The 24,304-nt window shown below is 45.0% G+C and overlaps 1 protein-coding gene across 11 annotated transcripts in view; it reads left to right on the forward strand.

Annotated features, from left to right (window-relative positions):
* MYT1L (myelin transcription factor 1 like) overlaps window positions 1-24,304 on the forward strand; it is a 409,089-nt gene that overhangs the window by 122,768 nt on the left and 262,017 nt on the right. For 10 of the 11 annotated variants that reach the window (XM_057558744.1, XM_057558742.1, XM_057558748.1 and 7 more), the window contains exon 3: window positions 12,166-12,279. The exons of the other annotated variant lie outside the window; for it this stretch is intronic. The gene's annotated coding sequence lies outside the window, so the exon portion shown is untranslated. The remainder of the gene's footprint in view (window positions 1-12,165; window positions 12,280-24,304) is intronic. 11 annotated transcript variants of the gene reach the window in all.

A 24,304-nucleotide genomic window follows, 5' to 3' on the forward strand; every position in this document is an offset into this window, starting at 1 on the left:
CGAGCGCTCAGCCATTTAGCCCTCTGTGGTATTCTTGTTACAGCAGCCTGAGCTGACTGAGACACAGCGAGGTAGAAAATGGTCCCTGGATGTGTCTGAGACTATTGCTGACAGCGGATGGGAGCTGACAGTGTGGCAGGGACTTCCTGGTAGATACAGTTGCTAACACCATTCCCACTTCACGGATGACCAAACGCCAAGTCAGCAGGTAGTAGCAGGTCCGCCTCTAGAGCCTTGCGCTGCAGCCCCGAGCTGAGCCGTCTCCCACAGGGTCCCCTGGCATCGCGTGAAGCTCAGGTGCAGGCGCTGCTGGCGAAGTGCTGCTGTCGGCGTCAAGCCACCAATCCTGTGATTACAGCAAACGGGGAGCCGCTACATCTTCACAGGAAGAGAACCCAGCGTCTCCACCACCCCGCAGCTGAGGAAGACCTGCAGGACCTGCTGGGCGGCCTGGCCCCAGCGGGGGTCACGTCTGCGAGGTGGGGTGCGGGAGCAGCAGGAGCCCCCCAACCCCGCCGTCTCACTGCCTGGAGGTGTGCCTGGGTCCAGACGCAACGGTTGGGCAAACTGGGGTGTCTGGAGATTTCTTTCTTATAAAATTGCCCTGTGAAGCAATCTCAAATTTTTAAAAGTTCTGAAAATACTACATTGCCACCTAAACTCTCTGTTTTAAAATGTATCCATTTAAAATGTGTCTTTGCATAAAAACCAACATCAGCGGGTGGAAGCCCAGGTCCTTCTTTCCCTGTTCCCTCTGCCCTTTGTTGGCAATGCTGGGCTCTTTCATCTCTTCATCTGCTTGTGCAGCTGCCTGGGGTTTCGTTCTACTTTCCATTCACCATTTCTTTTGACCACCTGCATGCATTTACACTGAAAAATATCTATCGCTTTGTTTGCCACTATTAGTAATTAAATATTTGATAATATCAAAACTTTATGATTTATCAGTGATTCTCCTATAGGTAGATATTCACAGTGTTTCCCAGATTTTGAAAATGTGAACAATCTTACCTTGATCTATCTTGTTCACATCATTTCCTTCCTTCCATCCCTCTCTCCTTCCTTCCTTCCTTCTTTATTGCCTTATTTCCTTCTCTTTTTCTTTCTTTCTTCTTACCGAAGAGGTGAAATCATTCAACAGACCTAATATCCATAGACATTTCAGAATTAAAATTTATCAAAAAGGAATTTTTACCTTTTACCTTTTTCTATAGATTTTAACTGTTTCCAAACTATTTTTTCTAGTATATATTCTGCAAGGAAGTAAATCGAGAATTTTGAGCTGCCGTATGTTGACAATTTTACAAACAGCTACAGCTAGTCATAACCTCATAGGGCCACCAGTACAATATGATGATTTCAAAAACCCAAGATATTACTCACTTCTGAGAATTGTGAACTACAGGGTTTTTCTGTTTTATGCTGCTAGAGCCGTGAAAACCAAGCAAGCTTACGAAACCTGAGATGCCTGGAAATCCAGCGAGCCTTTTGTGCAGGGGTCGTGGGCTGGGTGGACACGGCCCGCCTGGGCCCTCCCAGGTCAGAGGGTGGACGGCTGGGCACCTGGGCCCCACCTCGCTGTGAGGCTGCCTGGGCTGCCCTCTCCACCGCTGCCGCCCATCCCCGCGTCTCCTCACAGGTGCCTCGCCCACCTCTCCCCCGGAACTCTGTTCCCACGGCTCTCATCTAAGACAGGAGCCCTCTCCTATCACCCCCCCCCCCACCGCCAATGAACACTGTGATGGTTCCCTGCGTCCTCAGGACCCTCAGAGCCCCCTCTCCAAGCACATCATTCTCATTCTCTCTCATCACTCCACGCTTTGGTACCTACTGTTTCCTCCCCGCAGAAGTTTCCTCTGCTCTGTATCTCAGGAGTGCAGGAACCACATGAAGCGCAGCCCTGCCCTCTTCCGAGAGCCCCCAGCTCCCCCGGCAGAGCTGGCTCCTCTTGGGTGACCCCAGACCCTGTGCACGTCTCCCTGGCATTTCTGATTAGAAAGTAACCATTTGTGTTTACCCCCTCTCGTGGGCTCCCGACCTCTCCATCTCCTTGTCTGTCTCAGCTCCGGCTGCGCTGGCTGAGCTGGTGCTGGGCTGCTCTTCCTTGGCACTTTGGTCCACAGCCAGGGATTCCCAAGCCAGCCCCCTCCGCCGTGATGCTAGGAGCTTTCCACACAGACTGGAGCCAAGTGCCAAGCAGAGCCCGCCTCTCCAGGTAGCTGCCAAGTATTGATGACACCACGACGCTGTGCTCTGATAAATCTGGACAACCACATGCTGTTGAGTCTCCAGCTCTCCCTAAATTCCGTATCCAAATCCTTGTCATTGCACTCTGGGGTTCTCCTTTGTGGAAAGAGAGAGATTCAGACCTAGTGTGTGTGTGTGTGTGTTTGTGTGTGTGCGTGTGTGTGTGTGCAAAAGAGAGAGAGAGATTGAGAGATAGAAGATAGATGGCTGACCCACACCAACCCTGCTATCCTCCCTGCTGCGTGAACAATGAATCAATGGTGACTTAAAGTATTATCTATATCATGACAACTTGCACTTTATAAAGACGAATTTTTAAAAGAAATTAATGCTCAAGGGAAGGGATTTATAGTGTTGGGGCCTGGGGCTGGCATGGGTACTGGTTTAACCAACTGGAGTGAAGGCTCTTCCTAAACCCTTGGAATCCCATCCCACAGGCAGATGTGTCCAGGCGTGTCTTCTCCACCTGGCACACAACACCCTCCAATTCCTCCTCTTCTTGGTCGTGGTTCCCAAGGTTTGCCAGAGTCAGATTCGGGCATACGGTAAATGCCCCTCTGGAGGTGTCACAGACAGTCTCAGAGGAGATTAAAAGCCTGGGGTTCTGTAAATGTTCAGTCAGGAAGGTGGAGAGCAAGTCCCAGCTTGTGGTCTCAGGCAAGTCACCATTCTGAAAATCAGTTTCTCTCTAAAAATAGAGCTAATAATATCTCCTTTACCCTAGTCTAATGATTGTCTTGAGGATCAAATGAAATAATTAGCATGGCAATGCTTTCCCAGGAAAGGTCTTCTTCTGTCACTGGGGAAGCCACCCTTTGGAGGATGTGCTGACACAGAGGAACTGGTTTCTCGGTCTGCACCTTCCCCAGCCCCCTGGATGAATGGCTGTGAGTTTCGGGGACCAGCGAGCACCACCCAATCCCGAGCACTCCTCTACATGCGCCCACTCCCCTCAGGGTTAGAGTTTCCAGTTAGAACGCGTGGCATTGGTTTAAGTTGAACCAGTGACATATTTGAGTTCCACTACAATCGCAGCCCATGACAGACAGTAATTTGTATGCACCCTAAGACGGGGGCTTTCTGCTGCAATTCTGGCTTCTACCCCGGTTCCCCTGCACACTCTGTTGAGTTCAGTGAGCAGTCAGTGGCACGATTCAATCCCTAGAGTTGCGGCATCTCGGACACAGCAGGGTTGAAAAGGACTCTGGTGAGTGTGTGCACACCTGCAACTAGGCATCTCCCTGCCACAGGGAGTCACTCCGCGACAGACACACTTCAAACTGGTCTGCTCTATCCTTGTCTTTCATGATGCAGCCTGTTGGCTTTGTTTTGAAAGATGACGCTATGTTTTGAATGTCTGTGTCCCCCCAAATTCACATGTTGAACTCCTAACCCCCAGAGTGATGGTATCAGAAGGTGGGGTCTCTGGGAGGTGATTAGGTCGTGAGAGTGGAACCTCTATAATGGGATTAGTGCCCTTCTAAAGAGACCGCAGAGAACTCCCTCACCCCTTCTGCCTTGTGAGTACACAGGGAAAGTCTGCAAGTCAAAGGAGGTCCCTCACTCAACCAGGCTGGCACTCTGATCTCAGACTTCCAGCTCCCAGAACTGTCAGAAATAAATTTCTGTTGCTTATAAGCCACCCAGTCTGTGGTATTTTGTTATAGCAGCTCAAACAGACTAAGACAAATGGCTTATATATTTCCAACTGATCAGTAAATATTTAGGAGTACATAATATGTGATAACATGAGGAGTTCACAGAATAGGAACCATCGTCCGTGTTGCTAAGGGACTTGTCTGCTTATCACTATTGTTTTTAAAATCCATTCATTTAACAAATCCCCTCTCTTCTGACACCCGGTGAGACAAAGATGAATAAACACAATCCTTGCCTTCAAGAAACTTACCATCTTTGATAATAGTAACAACAGCGGCTACAGCCAAAGCAAGAAAACAAGGAAGAGTCACCAGCGACATCAGGTGAAATGTAAACATCATCCATGCTCATGGCCCAGGACCCATGACGACTGGCTGGAGGGTGGCCGTATCCATCCTCCAGAGGATAATGACCTCCTGCTGAGGGCCGGAATGACCTTGGGATTCTGAACAGAGAAATGGTGGGTTTAGACGTGAGGTTTGAGACATCTTCGATATTTAAATAGAGGGAGAGAATGGTGTGAACCAAAGTGAGAAAGTACCCTTTGTATTCAAGGGACAGTGAGAAAATAAAATGTCTTAAGCTAAAGGTCACAACGAGCAGGAGTGAGACTTAAGACCTGAGATAATTTGTAACCGAGCCTCACAAGCCCCGGAGGGCAGGCTGACGCCTCCGTTGTGATTGGTTCCAGCTCTCACAGACTGACGCAATGCTCTCTGAACTTCACTTGTCTAACCTGTAAAATGGCCATGATTCACGAGTTTGTATATGAAATCCTTTTAACTTTGGATTATGATACGTGTGTAAGATGTTATAACGATAATAATAGCTATTAATGTGATTGAGTTGATTTATTGTTGAGCAGTGGTATGATGTAATAGATGCAATAGTTTAAAGGTTCTTTGCACGTGGGAGGAGGAAGAGGAGCAGGATTGGGGGGCGGGGGGGGGGAGGTGACAGGAACTCAGCTAAGGGGTAATTGGGACCTGGACCAAGGCGGTTCTGAGAGGAGAAAGCAAAGCGGGTTGATGTCTCTGAGTCCTCTGGTTGGGATTTATTAGGGCGTTGCCTCTTGGGAAGCTTTGATTAGTACACACCTCTTGTTTCACCGGCAGGCAGAGGGCACGAGCCTGAAAGTCTTAAGGGATGGATGTAACCACCCCGGCGTCCAATCCTGCAGGGGTGTGCACGTGAAAGGTCAATCCTAGTGTCCTAAATTCAACCCCTGAGACCCCAGATGGGTGATGCTGTAAGATGTGAATTGCAGAACTGAGAATGCTGCTCTGTGGCTGTCCCCACTCTGTCCCTGCCACACGAGTGGTTGTCAGGTGCCCTGAAGACTAAAGCTTGGTGTTATTGTTGATAAGATTACCAGAAACACATTCTTAGACTTCTCTAAGGTGGTTTTCATGTAGTTGGGAGTCTGGGAACAGTCCACCCGGGCCTGGTCTTGGACCCCCTGCCTATTCCCATGTCTGAAAATGGAGGGGCTTAAGTGGTCATCAAGGCTACGTCTGGTTCTGTGTCCAGTGAGGCCAAGAGCCCTTGTTCTGCCTTGCTGTGTTTATTGCTGGGGTTGTGCCTTTGGTGATCAATCTCCTGTATCCACCGGTGGCCGCAGGCTCACAGCTGACCTGCCCTTACCAGGGCCCCACGTGCCCACTGCTGGCTCAGCTGCTGGGAGCTGGGCGCCGGGGTCAAAGCAGCCCCCTCCTTTCCAGCCCTGATTGGCCTTTGTTTTAATTGCCTCCATGTTTAATTGCTTTTCTATATTATTTTGCTTAATCAGGAAGAATTTTTTTAATGAGCTAGAATGATCTAATTGGGCCTAAATGTGATTTCCTTGTAGCATTGTTTATTGGTGTGTAAACAGTCAGCAGATCCCAGACCGGTTATAAATAAGCTGTGAAGCAATGAATGTTTGGGTTTTTGGAGAGTTCAAGTTGCTTGCAATTATTATATGACTTTGGAAGCATAATTTTTTAACCTGAATTTACTAATCATTCTTTTTTGTTAATTAATTAATTAATTTTTGGCTGTGTTGGGTCTTCATTGCTGCCCGCAGGCTTTCTCTAGTTGCGGCGAGCAGGGGCTACTCTTCGTTGCGGTGCGCGGGCTTCTCATTGAGGTGGCTTCTCTTGTTGCGGAGCATGGGCTCTAGGTGCACGGGCTTCAGTAGTTGTGGCACACAGGCTTCAGTAGTTGTGGCTCATGGGCTCTAGAGTGCAGGCTCAGTAGTTGTGGTGCACGGGCTTAGTTGCTCCGCCGCATGTGGGATCTTCCCGGACCAAGGCTCGAACTGTGTCCCCTGCATTGGCAGGTGGATTCTTAAGCACTACACCACCAGGGAAGCCCCTACTAATCATTCTTTACAGCAATTGTAATAGATCTACAAAACGATCATCATATTTTTTTTCCATTTTTTTTGTTGTTGCTGCATAAGATGTTACATTAATTTGCTATGGCAATAAAACATAAAGCAATTGGAATTATTTAACTTAAAAAGTGAAAGTCCTTCTTAGTCCTCAAAATCCCACTTGTTTTTCCAAAGATAATCACTGTTACCCATTGGGTCTATACCCATTCCACACATTTTTCTGTGCATTTACATATGTACACATGTAAATATACAATGTATTATTAGGTTTGGATTTGCATTGTTGTGCATAGATGGGATTAGCTGTTTCTGCTACTCTGCACAGTTTTCACTTCTACCTCTTGGTGACTCTGCCTTGTCAAGACATACAGGCCAGCCCTAGATTGTTTATGATAGTAATCTGACTGGTCCACCACTGACGGTTTTCCATTTTTCATTATACACAATACGGCATTGAACTGCTGTGTGCACACGTGTGATTAAACACGTGTGGTGGCTGCCAGGAGTTGGAGTTGCTGGTCGTGTCATCACTGCCCAGTTCCTTGCAAGCCTGCAGAGCCTGCTACCCCTGCCTGTCACCATGGGCAAGCCACAGCCTCCAACCCCTGTCCTCTGTGTGGGGGGCCCGCTAGCTTCCCCTAAAAGACCACAATGGGAAATGTGAGTTTCCTTTCCAGTGTTAGTTTTGAGAACCAATGAAATGTTTGCTTTAGATAGTGGTCCAAGCCTGGGAACACCTAGTGATTGGAGGGTAGCTATAGACTTGATCATGCACGTGATGTTTTTATCCATAAAGGCTCCAAATTGCAAATTGCATTTACTGGAATCCTTTTATGTCGTTAGCGAACATGCTGAAAGCAACAGCCTCTTGCTGAGAGCTTTAGATGAAGGTCATGTTCTGAGGAGCAATATTGCCCAGGTGATCTGAGAGAAATACATAGGTCAGAAAGCCCAGGTGTGGAAGGGGGAGTTGACCTTCTTAATTGTCAAAAATATGTCCCAACCATCTAAGTAATAGAAGTCATCAGGCAAATATGTGATAGGTTCAATTCAGAACACACAAAGAAGAGGGATGTATGCATTTCAAAATGAAGAGAAGGATGATTTCAAAACCTGCATCCATCCTTCTGATTTCCTGTCATTTCTTCCTAAGATTCCCTCACTCATGGTTATCTTTTCCTTATCTACCTTATTGTCTCTGTCTTCTGAAAATGATCCTTTTTCTTTTCTCTGTAAAACCAGAAGTAGATATGAATTTCATAGCCATCCAGGAGGTGAGTTATCCCCTCATGAGCATATTCTAGAAGGAAGAGTGTATGCAAGGGAGGGGTTTACTGAAATATCTTTAATTTGGCACAGAGGGAAACAAGCCCTCTATTGAAGCAGGAGAAAGTGACCGAGAACCCACGACGTACAAGCGATGGTTCATCTCCACCCGATCGCTGAGCATGGGATCTGGCTTCTACTAATAGTTACAGACGGGACGCATGTGCAGAGCTGGCGAGGGCACCAGGGCTGGGGCCGCACCCAACATGGGGGCTGAGACACACTCTACTCTTTTGACCACCTCACATCCCCGAGGTGCCCAGTGAACTACAAAGACTTAGAGAGAGGCCTTCTCGCTCAGCCAGCTCCGATCGGGGGTCCAGGAGAGTAGCGGAGTCCGGTGAGGACCTTCGGATTCCTTCCCGAGTCTCCGAGTCAGTTCCCTGAGAGGATTTGCTTCTAACTGTGCCGAGGAGGGGTTGTCTGGCTCTTATTACTCAGTGTTGTAACTCCGAGGAAGAGGCCCTGTCAAAACATGTACCTCATTTTTTAACCAATCTCACATAGAACTTTTAGAGAGAGAAAAAAGGCAAGAAACATTTCTGCTGGTAGATAATCCCACAGTCGTGACTCAGAGTGCCAGGGAGGTACATGCCTGTGTCATCTGAGCAGAACTTAGTTCATCAAAACGTCCCTTTAGATGCTCAACATCACTAATCATTAGAAAAATGCAAATGAAAACTACAGTGAGGTATCACCCCACACCGGTCAGAATGGCCATCATCAAAAAACCTACAAACAATAAATGCTGGAGAGGGTGTGGAGAAAAGGGAACCCTCTTGCACTGTTGGTGGGAATGTAAATTGATACAGCCACTATGGAGAACAGTATGGAGGTTCCTTAAAAAACTAAAAATAGAACTACCATATGACCCAGCAATCCCACTACTGGGCATGCACCCTGAGAAAACCATAATTCAAAAAGAGTCATGTACCACAGTGTTCATTGCAGCTCTATTTACAATAGCCAGGACATGGAAGCAACCTAAGTGTCCATCGACAGGTGAATGGATAAAGAAGATGTGGCACATGTATACAATGGAATATTACTCAGCCATAAAAAGGAACAAAATTGAGTTACTTGTAGTGAGATGGATGGACCTAGAGTCTGTCATACAGAGTGAAATAAGTCAGAAAGAGAAAAACAAATACTGTATGATAACACACATATATGGAATCTAAAAAAAAAATGGTTCTGAAGAACCTAGGGGCAGCAGGACAGGAATAAAGACGCAGACATAGAGAATGGACTTGCAGACACGGGGAGGGGGATGGGTAAGCTGGGACGAAGTGAGAGAGTGGCATGGACATATATACACTACCAAATGTAAAATAGATAGTGGGAAGCAGCCACATAGCACAGGGAGATCAGCTCAGTGCTTTGTGACCACCTAGAGGGGTGGGATAGGGAGGGTGGGAAGGAGGGAGACGCAAGAGGGAGGGGATATGGGGATATATGTATATGTATAGCTGATTCACTTTGTTATAAAGCAGAAACTAACACCACATTGTAAAGCAATTATACTCCAATAAAGATGTTTTAAAAAAAAAGTCCCTTTAACAGTCAGATCCTCAGGAAAGCAACTGCGGCAGGGACGTGGATGTCCCCAGCTCAGTGTGTGACACCTGCTGAACAGGTCACGGGCCGGCCGGGCGGAGCGTGGAGCAGGCAGATGCTCTCCTGCCATCAGCCGTGTCCTGCTCGCTCTGGGAGCACTTCCGGGCAGAAAGGCATTTGTAGAGTAATTCCTAGTGTCACTTAGGCGACATTCAAAACTGTAAACGTGCATCTGCTGTGTAAACAAACAGAGGCGAGAGCTGAGTGAGCTCACAAAGCAGGCGGAGCGCCCTTACCATGTAGATGGTTCCCTGGCCAGGAGTTCACATCAAGGGCCATGGAAAGGCACTGGGGACCGTAGGTATTTTGGAGCAAGAGGAAATATCTTACATTTTTAGTACAGCCTTATTATCGTCAGAGAACCTGAACTTCAGGGAGGTACACGACCCCACAAATGTTCACACCAGTGTTAGCTAAGATGGGTCTGGCTAATCTAGTGATAATACATCTATTTACTAGTATTTCATGAAAAGAACAATTCTATTTTTAAACCATTATATTATGATTTCAAAATCAATAATGTCAAATCTATCTGGAATTGCCTTAGGAGGATCTGATAGAGATGAAACCGAGCAGGACCCTGCGGGGCTCCTGGGCACGGGAACCTTTCTGTTCCACTCCAGCCTCCATGACCTTCCCGGAGTCCCAAAGGCCAGGTTCATACAGTTGCTAATCCAGGAAGGGAGGGGATGCAGAGACAAGGGAGGGACAGCCAGGAAACAATAGTGCAGCCTTGGGGCAGGGTCTTCTGGTCCCCCTCCAGTGATACACAGTACACTGTTTTTAAGCTCTTTAAGATGTCAGCATTCTTCATACCAGAGAAGGACCACCTGAGGCTACATTAAAGGAACCAGAGAAACCTATCAAGAAGATCACCTGAGACCAGATTAGAGGAGTACAGACCCTGCACACACCCTAATCTTATCGGCAACCCCATCCTTGAACTATTGCTATAAAGCTCCTCATCAAATCTTCCCTGGTTGGGACACATAGTTTTCACTGGCAGGAGCCCACTGTGTCCCCCTTTGCCTGGCAAAGCAATAAAGCTATTCTTTTCTACTTTACCCAAAACTCTTATTCTGAGATTCGATTTGACACTGGTGCAGAGAAGCTGAGTTTTCGGCATCAGAGAGAGCAAGTTTGGATTTCCGAAAGTTAAAGTAATGGAAGGCGAAGGCAGGAAATGTCCCCCCAGCCCACTCACCTTCGCCAGACTCAGTGTCTGGATTCGGAACACTCGTGTGTGCTCACACCTCTGTCTTGGGAGGACCGGGGCTCTGAATTCTGACCTCTAGTGATGAGAGTGCAGGTCTGCGGGTACAGAAGACATTGGTGTTCACCCCTGATGGAGACGCATTTCTGAATGCAGACGCATTTCTGAATGCAGACGATGTGTGGGTGTGAGCCTGATATGAGGATGGTTGGGGGCATTTGCCTTTGTCACATAAACGTTAAGTTTACAAATTGTACTGCACACAGAAGAACCACTGGTGTTGAGAAGAGTTTCTTGCACTTCTAGCATGTGTGTGTATGTTTGTGGGCGTGTGCGCATGTGTGTGGGCGTATGTGCGTATGGGCATGTGTGTGTTGTATGAGTATTGGTAGACAGAAAAAGGTCACAAAACACATTGTCCTCAAAGATTTTGTCAGTGTCATTGGCTATATGCTACTCTAAATAAAATCACAAATTATAATTTGTATTAAAAGCATATTTTAAAATATTATAAGGTAACTCCAAATTAATGAGTCTAGACTTTAATACACACAAAAATATACCAATTCTCATGCTAATTTTCAAACTTGATTGTTCAGGGTAATTTTAAAACCTTTCTAGCTCCATGTGCATATTTCTGAATTGTTCTGTTCTTTATGTGTTTGTGTGGGTAAATCCTTATTAGGGAAAATAATAAAATCTGTATGGTTGCGTTTACAGGCTGCCTGTGTATTTCACGGGAGGGTGTGTGTTATCTCACTTTGAATCCCACTTGCTAAGCACCCTGACTATTTTCTCTGTGTTGAGGTATTGAGCAGGAAGCAGAGGACAGTGTCTTTTAGAGGATTTATGGCAACACTGTGGGAGACCCTCAGGGTCTCTTCATTTGCCTGGCACACTCCACTGCTACCCATTAAGACTTGGGCTGTTATTGCCATAGACTAGATTTAACGAGCATCTCTGAATTTGGAGGTTTGCTCCAGAAACAATAGCTTCAACAAGGAGACCCCCAGATCTCTCCACTTTCTAATATTCTGGTTCAGCCTTTTCTTCTTAACCAAAATACATTATCTCCTTGACAGCAAGGATTATTTTGAAATAATCTTGGTATTTTCTTTTCCAACTAGAACAGTCAAATTTCCTAATACTGAGACAATCTTTCAGAAAACCTTGAAGAAAAGTTGATAGATAAATTCTAAGTTTACAGTAAATAAGAAAATGTCTTCTGTTGTTGTTCTACAAAAATAAAATTAAGCTGACATTTAGAAACACCCTTGTCATCAACAGACTACATTTTGTTATCAATGAAATCACATTATTTCCAAGAAATTGTTACACATCTAAAGTATTTCTCACTTATTAAGTTGTTTCTTAATTGCATTCAAGTGTTAAAGAAGACAATAATCTTACAAATTGGTGGTAATTGGTCAATTTAAATATTAAGTGCACTTAGTTTTACCTTCAAAACTAGACATGTATTTTAAAAAGTTAAATAGCTTGGATTTCAAAATAAATTAACTCAACAATTAAAAACACTTTCTACTTGTCCATCATGGCCCTTCATATCAGGATTTCTGAGTAAAATCCTGTATAGTCCTTCGTGTGCAGTTGCTTATTTGTAAACGTAAGTCCTTGTTTTAAATGTAAGAACACAAAGAAGAGGGTTCTTGTCAATCTCCCTCCCTAGTTATTCAAGCTGCTGTTGTGTTGTTGTCCTTTCCTTTAGAAAATGAACACGAAGGAGAATTGGTGAAATCACATCCTTGGGCATCTCTGAACTCTGACCGACTGAGGGAACAAAATTGGACCCAAAGAGCACCTGCCGGGCCACTGAGTTCAGGTACCTTCCAGCTGCTCTCAAGGGCCTGAGGACAAGGGTCCCCTTTCCCTGCACCCGCCATGTGCTGCTGAGTCACTACTCCCATCCCAGCTTCTCGGTACTTCCAGGCTTCTGGGAGGTGTTAAAATCCTGTTGTGCATCCTTTCCAAATAGACAGTTTATGCTAAAAAGAGCCATTGGCAGTTAAATTAGATGATGCATATGTTGTTCTTGCTACTAAAGCTATACAGGGCAGGGAAGACGCCTGCATCCTTCGGGGTGTTTTTAGGGGTCCCCGGGATCCCTAGTGCAGAGTATGTGGACCCTCAGATGGAAAGGTGTCATTTTGAATCACTGCCCCCAAATCTGCACTTGCTACAGAAGTAACAGGTTAGTAAGGTTTACCAATTATGGCTTGGAGATTGGGGATGGGCCTATACCAAACGATGGCTGCTGGGCAGCACATTTTTTTAGGGAATCTCATAGGCTGGAGTCTCCATGACTGTAATGTGAGTCAGTTCCCACCTCTGCAAAGCTCAGCCTCTGAATGTGTGCAGGAAACTGACTTCAGAAGTGCCGGTAGGATCTTCTCGATACCCACGTGCAGGATCCATTTTACACATGGTACTTTGCTGGGGAAAAATAGGAAGATTCTGGTGCACTGGTAATTTCTGAGAACTCCGGAATGCCTTTTAAGGTTCACTGTGCAATAGTAATTTATTTGTCTGCCGGGTCCCCCATTTGCCTGTCTGATAATAGAGCTACTTACTGTGGCGTGGAAGTTAGAGGCTAGGATCGTCTTCCACATGCTGCAACCTTGTGGGTGCTGCAATCTTTAAGAGCTTTACGAACTGGGATAATAGGTCACAGTTGCTCTAATTATTTTCTTGTCTATATCTTGTTCACTTTCCCCAAAGAAACCCATTCATTGGTTCCGTCTGGGGAAGGCATTATGTTTAATTGTCACTTCCCTGGAGTTAAAACAAAAAAACAAAAAAACTATGCACATTGAGTGTTAAACTAATAGTTGACTTTAAGGTCAACTAAAGTTTCTGAACTGTAGTCGTTTCATCCACAGAGGTTATCTTGTCTAATCTCATTGAGTTTTAGTCATAAATTAAAGAATGTTTAGTGGAATATTTTATATGGGTCTGAACTGACATTTCTAGCATGGTGTCAAATGTTCAACAGTTTAATGATGGTTGTCAACGTGGTGTACTACACAGCATTCAAATACCAATCTCACCAAGAATTAAACAAGAATAGATAGATGGATAGATAGATAGACAGACAGATAGACAAATAAGCTAGAAATCCATGTTTGCGCTCTACACGTGGCCTTGAATAGGTTTCTCAGTGGAGGCAGAACACTTGATTTTGAGACGTGTGCATTTTCAAGGCGGATGGTTGGACTCACTCAAAAAAGATTTTAAAATTCCAAGGCTCCAGCAGGCGCTGGTCTCCCGTTTGGCACTCAGCCTGCCCGGCCTCTCCCGAGTGTCTGTCGCAGGCCCTGGAGGTGGTCACTCTTCTGGGTGTAAGAGGAACTTGAGGGTTATCCAGGCCAGTGGGATAATAGTCGTAACAGCAAAAGCACAACCAGCACTCGCGTACAATCTCACCAGGCCTTGACCGCTACCCACCGTCTCTCACCCGTGGGGCTCTGGTGACAATACTCCAGAAGGTCCACATGGGACAGGGCACACAGGGCAAGTGGCGCTCACACTTACACTCTGATTTCTGGACATTTTTACCCATTCTCTCATCCTTTGAAGATCAGTGTTTGGCCCTCAGGGGATAATCAATATATATTTGCTTTAAGTGTGTCATAAACACTTTAGTCCCTGGGCGATGAAATAAAACAGTAGATTGAAATAAACAGATTAGCATTTTAAAATGGGAACACTGATGTGTCATAGCAATGGCTTCTGGGACAAAGGATAAATCTTCACGTGATCGTCTGTAAAAGGAAAAGGTGTAAATCATCAGATTGCTTAGATTAGAGTGGGCCAACTTTTTGTACAAAGGGCCAGGTAGTAAATATCTTAGTCTTTGTGGGTCCTGTGGTCTCTGAAGCAACCACTCGATTGTTGTGGGAAAGGAGCCAGGACAAGGCGTGAGCAAGTGCGCAGGGCTGTGTTGCATTAAAACTTTATTCTCAAAGTCGGCAGCAAGTGGACCTGGCCCTCAGGCAGGAGTTTGCCAACCTCTGGTAAATATCTAAATGAAGAGTTCCTAAAAGCCCCAGTCATTTCTGGAAAAGTGAATATGACTCTTACTCTCTCCTCAAATTTTATTACTTGCAAACTCACCCAATGGAGTATACGATTATTGCCTGCAGGGAGGTCGCTCCACAGACAAGCGCTCGGCTGGTGTGTGAGCTGAGTAGTCAGGACGGAGCCTGCACAGAGCCTGTGAGAAGGCGGAAGAGCGGCTGTTACACCTGCAGAAGGCGGGGCAGGCCCATGAAACCCGTGGGATTTAGAGAGGAGAAAATTTTCTAGTGATTTCATGACTTTTTCAATGGCCTGCCAAGAAATATCCAGAAATCGTCCTGAAAGTGGTGTGGGTATCAATTCAAATTAAAACCCATCCCCAGATGCATCGTCCCACCTGCACACACAGAGAGCTATGTGTGTCAAGCCTCAGGGCCAAGAGAACTATTCCATCTATTCCATTCAGTAGTCAGTGATGCTGGTATGAGTCACCAGGGCCATGTGTAGGGGCTGAGCTACGGCGCAGGCAACACCACACAACTTGGTAAAATGTGATCCATTCAGTCTGTTTTTCCAAATCCTCTGCAACTCCAAACATATATATGGAACATAGGCAATAAAACACGGCATACAAAAGACTTCTCTTGAATTGCAATAGATTATATATCAGAAGCTTGATAAAGGGGTTAATCGTGGAAAACACTTTAATGATGCTGTAGATTGTTTTCCAAAAGGCTATTTGATGAATGTCTCAAACTTTTTATCTTATTTGAGATGTGAATCGGTAGCATAAATCACTTAGTTAAAATGCGGAATATTAACTGGTATTTTCCATGGAAATGATTTGCTAGAATGCATGTATCTTTAAAGCAGTACTTTGGCAATTAATAAATTATTTTAGAACAGATCAGAACAGGAGAAAATGAGCCGTAGAAACACAACCAACGGACACTCTCCTGCTGTGACACATTAAGTAGTTAAGAAAAGAAAGGCCGGTTAGTCCCACTAGTTTGATGTCAAGCCAAAGAAATTTGGGTAAAAGTTGGAGGCATCCCAACCGGGAAACAAACCCTAATTCTGCCACAGGATCTGTGTGACTTCGGAGAAGTTATTTAACTCCTGGAATCTGAGCCCCAGTTTCCCCATCAGTTAAATGGGCATAATGCTTTCTTCTTAACACAACTGTTATAAGGATTAAATGAGATATAAAGTGTGTAAAGCACTGAATTCTGTCCTTGAGACACAGAAGGTACTTTAGCGTTTCAATCTGTGTTGTTTTTGAAGTGGACAGTGGGTTGCCTTTAAATATCAGATTGCAGCGGCCTGAGTAACAGCCTTGCCGTTCTCGGGCCTGGGGGGTAGCTCCAGAAAGGATTAAGGTGGATCTGGCCTCCCTGATTTCTTGGAGGAAGAAGCTCTTGGAAAAGGGGGAGGAGCTGGCGGGCAGTTGATCCGTGAAAGATCCAGAGACCTCACTTCTGGATTTGAAGTACAACCTACCCAGGGCTTTCCCTCTCCATCCAGCACCTTTTATCCAAAGCTTCTTGGTGTCAACTTGGCATTCAGAGAACTGGGGGGTTCCTGACAACACAGATGATGTCTTACTCATACTCCAAATTCTTTTTTTTTTTTTTTTGGCTGTGCTATGCGCGGCATGCGGAATCTTAGTTCCCCAACCAGGGATGATCGAACCCATGCTCCCTGCAGTGGAAGCGCGGAGTCTTAACCGCTGGACCACCAGGGAAGCCCCTATACTCCCAATTCTTAGCACAGCTCGGGCTGCATGCATGGGGCAGTTGATGTTAGTTTCATCAATGAATGGATTATTGCCCCGTGTGAAGATTTGTTATACGTTTGTAACATATAAACAGAGGTCATATCAGAATGGCCTCTAATAAATGAGATTGAGTGTGAAACGTAGGGTACAGAACTTTCTTTTTTCATGTCCCAACATTTATGTAATAAAGATATGTGTATATATATAGTTTTAATGGGGTCAAAAGTGGCAGGAATATTTACTTTTCACTTTATGCCATTATTTTCCACTTAATTTCCTGGAGTGTGTGTGTCAGTATATTAAATGCAAGGTGATGCACTCACTCCACCAAACACCTCACTTACGTGGTGCCTTCTTGAAGGTCCATCTTCTCTCCGCTCGGCCCCAACCCTCCTGCAAAGGAGACGGTCATAAATCTGCAAACACTAACCCCGCTGATTGGAGGCCATCTATTTCCCGAAGTGTTTCTGAGTCTGTGTTTCTTATTGGCACAAGTGAAGGGAGGATATCTAACCTACATTTAAAAGCAATAAATGAATATTTTTAAAATAAAAGTTGTTAAATAAATTATTGTAAACCTCATCCACACACGTAAGTGTATAATCGTGTGCACTTCTGTAACACATTTTTTGACTCAGCTGCTACATGCCAGACATTATAGATACAAAAAGTGGAATTAGAGAATTCTGCCACAAACCTGTTCACATTTAATCATTTAACAGGGAAGGGACACATATACCCCTTAAAACCCACACACTGTGAAAAGAGCTATAAAAGTGGTATGCATAAAGTGATAAAGTATAACGCACCCTAAAAGTGGGAGAATCTCAGTGTTCCTGAGGAGGGCATGTGGATTCCTGGAGAATTAGCACCCAGGCCGCAGTCCACGGGGCCCCACGTGCTTTGCAGACAGACGTGGGTATTTCAGACATCACATAAGCATCTGCAAAGATCCAGAGGTCCGAGTGTGGGAGCAGGAGGGAACGCGGGATGCCATGAGTTGGGGGTGAGCTCTGTGGACGGTGAGGCAACCTGAGCAAGTTTAAACACGGCAGATAGGAGCAGACCTACCCTCAACAAGATGGTCTGAAGAACGGATGGCCCGAAGAGTCTGGGCAGTGGGTGAAGGTCTCACCGAGGGCAGGGCTGCTTGGGATGAGGAAGGGGAGGGTGGCTGTAGAGGCATGAAGGATGGTGTGCAAATCCAGGTGAGACACAGATGCTGTCACACAACCATTTGGGAAGCGTGACTGTAAAGTATGTAACAGCCGGGACTTGAAAGCAGGAAGAAATGACACACTCAGTCCTTCAGAATCTCAGTGTTTTCATCTGTAAAACAGGCGGGATGTTTTCTGCTTTGTCGGGCTGTTGAGGATGGCATTAAACAATGCACATGACACATGGAGCTAAGTGTCTCGGGCCCAGCTCAAACCCCTTAAATTGTAGTTATTGTGATTATTATTCATAAAGAACCAAGACATATTCGCTTCGCCATAAAAGATAAGGCAGAAGTAATCTGATTTACATCTGTGTTGTGCTTTCTGCTATTCCAAAGTGCCTTCTCTTGCCATGCAGCTGTGTAAAAAATGAAGACGTGCTCCATGAACTGATGTAGAAAGATTTCAAGGATATTTTGTTAAAGAAAAAAGCAAGATGCAGAAGAGAAACAGAAGTCTGAACTGCGCATCTATTTGCTTGTATTTGCATAAAAACTTCTGGACGGGTGGACAAAAAGCCAATAGAAATGTCTCTGTGTCGTCACTGGACAGAGCAGGCAGGATTCAAGGGAGTTTCCATTGTTTTTATTCATTCATTTATTCATTTTGTACTTATTTTTGAGCCTTGCAAACATGAAGGAAGGAAGGAAAGGAAGGAGGGAAGGATGAAGGAAAGGAAGGAGGCGGAGGAAGGTCTAAGGAGGAAACCCGACAGGAGGGAGGAAATGAATGAAGAAGGAGAGGAATACCCCTGTTGGGTTCCCTGGGCGACGACAGTGCCCACGGAGCACAGCCACTTCTAAATAACTTTTATGTTTCCTGCACTTACATTTCATGCATGGTCTTTTTTCTAAAATCCTCTAATTTAAAAGATGTTTTACAAAGTATAAAACAAGAAGCTATAGCATTGCTCGTCCACTTATTCAGTGATAGAGTTATAATTTCAAGACCAACTTTTCAAAATGATTAAAAGAAAGTGTTTTCTAAAATACCATTCGGGAGATGTCTATGCATTGACAAAAAGGTGAAAATATAGCAGCAGTCATTCTCTTTAGGAATTCTTTCAAGTATAAAAGGAAAGTGATTTTATATCTTAGTTGTGTTTCTTAATGCAGCAAAAGAGCTACAAAGAACATATTATGGAGAAATGGGGGTGTGTGAATATGGACTCTATATTTTCTGAGGTGATTGAAACACTAGTAACTTACTTTTTTGTTAAAATTACCGTCGGTTTATGTAGGATTTTTTTGATCCCTTAGGAAATAAATGTTGAGGGCTTGAGGTGTGAGTAGCTCTGACGCCTACGACCTGCTTTCAAAAGGTTCAGGAGTACGTGTGAGCCTGTGAGAGAGCGTGTGTGTATGTGTGTGAGTGTATGTGTGTGCGTGTGACTCATGTACCCACCAGTACTAAGCAGTGTGTGTAATATGGTCCATGAAGGCACAAGGCAAATTTACTACATCCATTTTTCTTAAACATTTATTTCTTAAACATTCGTTTAAAATGTTACATGTTGAGAGCAGAACTCAACATCCCCGTTACTATTTAAGTGAAGATAAGCTGTCCTTTGGGTGGAGTTTTCTGCCCCGGGCTCCCATTTTCCCCCGGGGGGCTGGTTCCCCATCCATCAGAGCTTCGTCCCCGGAGTCACTTGTCCGGCAGTGACCACCCGTCCACAGCGAGAGACTTTCCAGGGCCAAAGCCTTTATTCATGACAGAGCTGCAAGTGAATTCTGAGTACAAAGTACCCTCTCACTTTGCATTTACTTGTTTAGTGCCTGATCAAGTCACATAAACTTTATACCAGGAGACTCAGTATGATAATGTGTATACGTGGGAATGCAGTTGTAAAGGCCCACGACACAGGAAATTCCTCCTTTTGAGAAACAGTGTGTGTGCTCTCCTGAAAATTTTGTCTATCGTCTATAAATAGCTTATCTTTTTCTTTCATATGCTCTGAAATCGCTAAGCAAAATGTCAAATTTTTGTGAATACTGTCTTTCTTTTAATTTATTTTCACACAGAAAGCAAAAGGAACTGTTAGTCGTTGAGCACTTCTTGCACTAATGGAGCCATCATGCTAGGTCTCCATCACAGGAAAGTAAACAGAGCAGAAAGTGAACTTGGTTACCGTGGGGTCAGGTGCCGGGGTCGGGGTGAGCAGGAACCCGCACTGACGCCGTGATGCCCATGTACCTTGTTCCATGATGTACAAGCCAGCTGCAGTCACGCAGGGTGTAGAATGAGGCACGAATGGCCCCAGGAAGTGATGGCCTGGAGAGGAGTTTATTCAAAGGATGTAAAAGTCAAACCACAGGAAAGAAGGAATGAAGGCGGGGGAGGAGGACGATAAAAGATAAAAATGTGAACCTAATTCTGTAAGGAACAAACAAACAAACCAAATCATTTACCTTCATGACCTCCAACACTCGAATGGTGTTATTGCATCATTATGATAAAGCAAAACAATTATCCCACTTAGCCAAATTTATCAAGAAAGGCTAAATTGTGTTCGCTATTCTGTGTTCGGTATCCATAGGAAAATTATATTTATATAAAATGTAGGCTAATATCTTTAAATTATAAAAATATGTGCAATGCTGTAGAAATACATTGAGGTTATATTTGCTACATTAAATGTTAGCCGGCCTATGAAAATCCTTGAGGGGAAAACATTTATGTCTCTCAATGAACAAGATAAGCAACAATGTTGCTTTTCTTCATTGATACTATAACATTTATACCTGGTCACATTTCCTTCTTTGTTGTGCTTCTCCGCTGGTCCCCGTGACAGGCTGAGCCGAAGGATGGCAGCCTGGGATGGCAGAGTCATTTTGTTTGTTTGTGTTGTTTGGTGTTTTACTTTTCACGACTACAAGCAGATGATATAAATTCTATTTCAGTTATAAATCTTTAAAATTCTGTGTCAGAAATTTTCCACTAATGATTTGCTCTTACGGAAAATACAAATAAGTGTAAGTTGGGCAAGTGGGAAGGTGGTCAGCACCTTAGAGGTGGTTGGGAGGCTCCCACCCCCAAGAACTGGGAAAGACGACAAATCAGATCAGCCCAAGCACCTATCACAGCAGCCTGAGAGTAATAGAATGTGTCCAGTGACTGTAACATTTACTCCCAGTTGAATTAGTCAGGATGGACCAGGCTATTTAACAAGTGAGTCAGGAAGAAACTCAGGAAGCATAACGCGATAAAAGTTTATTCCTTGCTCATATCACAGCGCAGCGCTGACGCAGCTCAGGCAGCCCAGGCCCCTTCATTCTGTGGATCTGCCATCTGGAACCTGAGGTTTCCAGGAAATCAGTGGGGCCTTGAGAAGCACAGGATGGGTGGCACCAGCTTAAACCTTGCATTACTTGGAAATCAGATTCCAGACCCCAATCCTGCCTGGAGGGGACCTGGCAAGTACAGACCCCTAGATGGGGACCCAGCCCTGGGCCCATGCCCTCCCAGGGCAAGTCTGCAAGGCGGCAGTGACCTGGACCACCCGTGCACACAAAAATGCGCATCCCACCAGCGTCCCTTCCCTGGTTCAGTTCTGTCCCCATAAATGTCACTGGTACAATCTGGCCTCACAGGTCTGCCTCCCAGGGAGGGGCATGGACTCAGGTCTGAACGTCATTTCTGTTTCCCTCAGATGCGCTGCCTTAAACACTGGGAACTCGGAGCTTGGTTAATGCTTGGTTAATGCGGGTTGGTTCTGTGGGTAAACAACCCTGAGAATGTCTATTTCTGAAAAGACAGGCATGGGCCCCCGGCCTTGAACTTGAGTTTTTCAGAGTCACTCCAGAACCACCGACCTCAGGATCACCTGGGGTGATTTTTTTTCTCCATAGATTTGTGATCTCTATTCGTGACCTATTACATCAGTGAGGGCCTGGGTGACCATTTTTAATAAATACCAACAGATTCTTATGTGCATTAATGGAGTGGCTGTCGTCACCACAGCCGCTCATCAAGCTTGCGAGCCCTCCTCGCCCCGCCCTGTGAACCTCCCTGGATGCTGGCTGCCCACCACCTTCCTGCTTCACAGCTGTGGGCCCAGTAAGCCTGGTTCTTTTTGGTTTTTTAAGTCTCATTACCTGTGACCTGGCAAATATAATTACTCATCCTTCTCTTTAACACTTCTTTTTTACTTTTTATCTTTTTATTATGGACGATTCAATACGAGTGGCCAAGCTTGCTTCATCTGCACCCCTTCGGTCCTGCTCTCCCAAACATGGATGACTTTGAAGTCAATCCATGTTAGTGTGTAATTTTATCCAGAAATTCTTCAGTATGAATTTTTAAAGTATAAAGGTTCTTTTTTGTAAAAGCATAGCCACCTATCAAATCTTTAAAAATAGTCTTAATTATCATCAAATATCCAGGCAGGATTCAAAATCCCCAGATTGTCTCACGTACTTATTTGTACTTATGCGTCTGAATCAGAATCCAAATACCATCCACAGGGCCTCTTACTGGGATGGCTGGAGCCCCTGCTTGGACCCCCATAAGGTTTCCCTCCCTCCCCCACCTTCACACCCACCTCTTGTAACCCGCTCGTGGTGAAGCTGGGTCACTTGTCCTGTAGAGGGTCCCACCATCTGGACTTCGCTGATTTCATCCCTGTGGTGACGTTTATCGTGTTCCTCTGACCCCTGTGTTGCCTACAAGCGGTGGCTGGATTAGAGGCGTCATCAGATTCTGATGTGACTTGTGTCTTCCTACTTCTTCACAATGAGAGGGAAGCATGTAAGGTCTGCTGTCCCCCCTTCTGTGATGTTACAGTTGGTCGGGGGTCACTAGTTATTAGCCAATCCATCTATTATCAAGTCACCCACCAACCTTTTCAGTCAGTGGTGCTCATTACCCAGACTCAACAATTCTTCAGGTTTGCAAACTGGCGTTCTACCATTTCCCTTCGTTGATTAGCTAGAATGCTTTCACAAAGAAATGTTCCTTCATCAACTATTTGGCTCCTTTTGTATAAGAAAGCAAGATAAATGCTTCTGACCCTTTACCCCTTTCCCAAGTAATGATCTCCCTTCTATTTTGGTGAGGACTATAAACTATAAGAAGTGAAAAGGCATTTATTAGACGAAAAAATTGGTATCTCAGGAGGTTTTCCTTGTGTTTGCTAAGCTTACATAGTTTGTCTTTTGTACATGTTAATACTGATGAGGGCAAAAATAAGAACTAATTTTTAAAAAATTATTATTGAAATACAGTTGATTTACAATGTTGTGTTAGTTTCAGGTATACAGCACAGTGATTCAGTATATTAGTATAAGAAGATATACATATATTCTTTTTCAGATTCTTTGCCCTTATAGGTTATTACAAAATATTGAGTATAGTTCCCTGTGCTATACAGTAAGTCCTTGTTGTTTACCTATTTTATATATAGTAGTGTGTATATGTTAATCCCAAACTACTAATTTATCCCTCCCCTCCTCCTTTCCCCTTTGCTAACTGTAAGTTTTTTTTTTCTGTGAGTCTGTTTCTGTTTTGAAAATAAGTTCATTTGTATCATTATTTAGATTCCACATATAAGCAATATCATATATTTTTCTTTCTCTGTCTGACTTGCTTCACTTAGTATAATCATCTCCAGGTCCATCCATGTTGCTGCAAATGGCATTATTTCATTCCTTTTTATGGCTGAGTAATGTTCCACCATGTATATGTACCACATCTAATAAGAACTAACATTTAATGAGCTAGCAGGCCTTATGTGCTGTGTGGTTGGCACATGCATGATCTCATTTAAACTACTCCACAGCCATGAAGTTGATGCTCTGATCATTTCCGTCTGCAGTGAGGAATCCGAGGTGTGAATGGGGGTGTTGCATCTTGTCCGTGGGTGTCCACCTGTGAAGTTGTAGCCCCGGGTTCCAGGTGGTCCAGTTTTGAGCACGGCAGACTGTGAACTTGCGAGCAGCTTCCTGCATGTTTGTGGGATGAGGAGAGAACAAGGATGCAGCAGACAGAAGAACGTTCCAAAGAAACGCAAGTTTTCAGCTATGTCCTGTAGAGAGTGTAGGCAGTTAAGGTGGTAGCATCAGGGGTTTAAGGTCATGTGGTTGGTTAACTGGGCTTAAGTACAGAAGTCGCTCCTGGCTTCTCCAGCCTACAAATGAACAAATGAACTTGTTTACAAAACAGAAGATCGTGGAGCCCGCAGCTTTGTTCCGGGGACATGAGCACCACCTGCTGAACCATGGCGTTAAAATGCCAGCTTTGTCGGCAGGTGTGTGCAGGTGTGTGCAGGAGGCGAGCCGGCCCGAATGCAGGCAGCTTCCTCTGCAGCACCTTCCTCAATGCTTCCAGAGTACCTGGGACCCAGAAGGGAAGCTCAGGCCCCATGCACACCTGCTGTGCAGGTAATTATAGGGAGTTTCCAATCCTTCTGCTGAACACCTCTCACCACCGCTTCATGCACACCTGTGCCCCTAATTAGAACACACACTCATGGTATAGATGGGGTCTATTCAGCCTTGGTGCCTAAGAGTGTAGAAGAAGCCAGAACACTGGACCACTGAACCTGCTTGGAGTCTGCAGTCCCCAAGGGACTTCATGCACTGCACCAGTTACCTTCCTCGCTGTGTCTGTAGCTCAGGTGGACAGCAGGTCCATCGGTACCATGCTGACTGCCCCCCAGCTTCCCCAGGTGTTTCCTGGGCCTGAGATGCTGGCTTTGCCTGACTCTGGGGTCAGAAGTCTCAGCGAGCATCTGCTGCCCCTGCCCTGGCTGTTTGCTATAGCAATCTGTCCTTGTTAATGTGAGAGGCAAGCAGGAGGACTCAGTTCATGCTAATAGAAGTCCTTTCGGATGTTAG

The sequence above is a fragment of the Balaenoptera acutorostrata genome, chromosome 12 (assembly GCF_949987535.1).
Source record: "Balaenoptera acutorostrata chromosome 12, mBalAcu1.1, whole genome shotgun sequence".
NCBI classification, from domain to species: Eukaryota; Metazoa; Chordata; class Mammalia; order Artiodactyla; family Balaenopteridae; genus Balaenoptera; species Balaenoptera acutorostrata.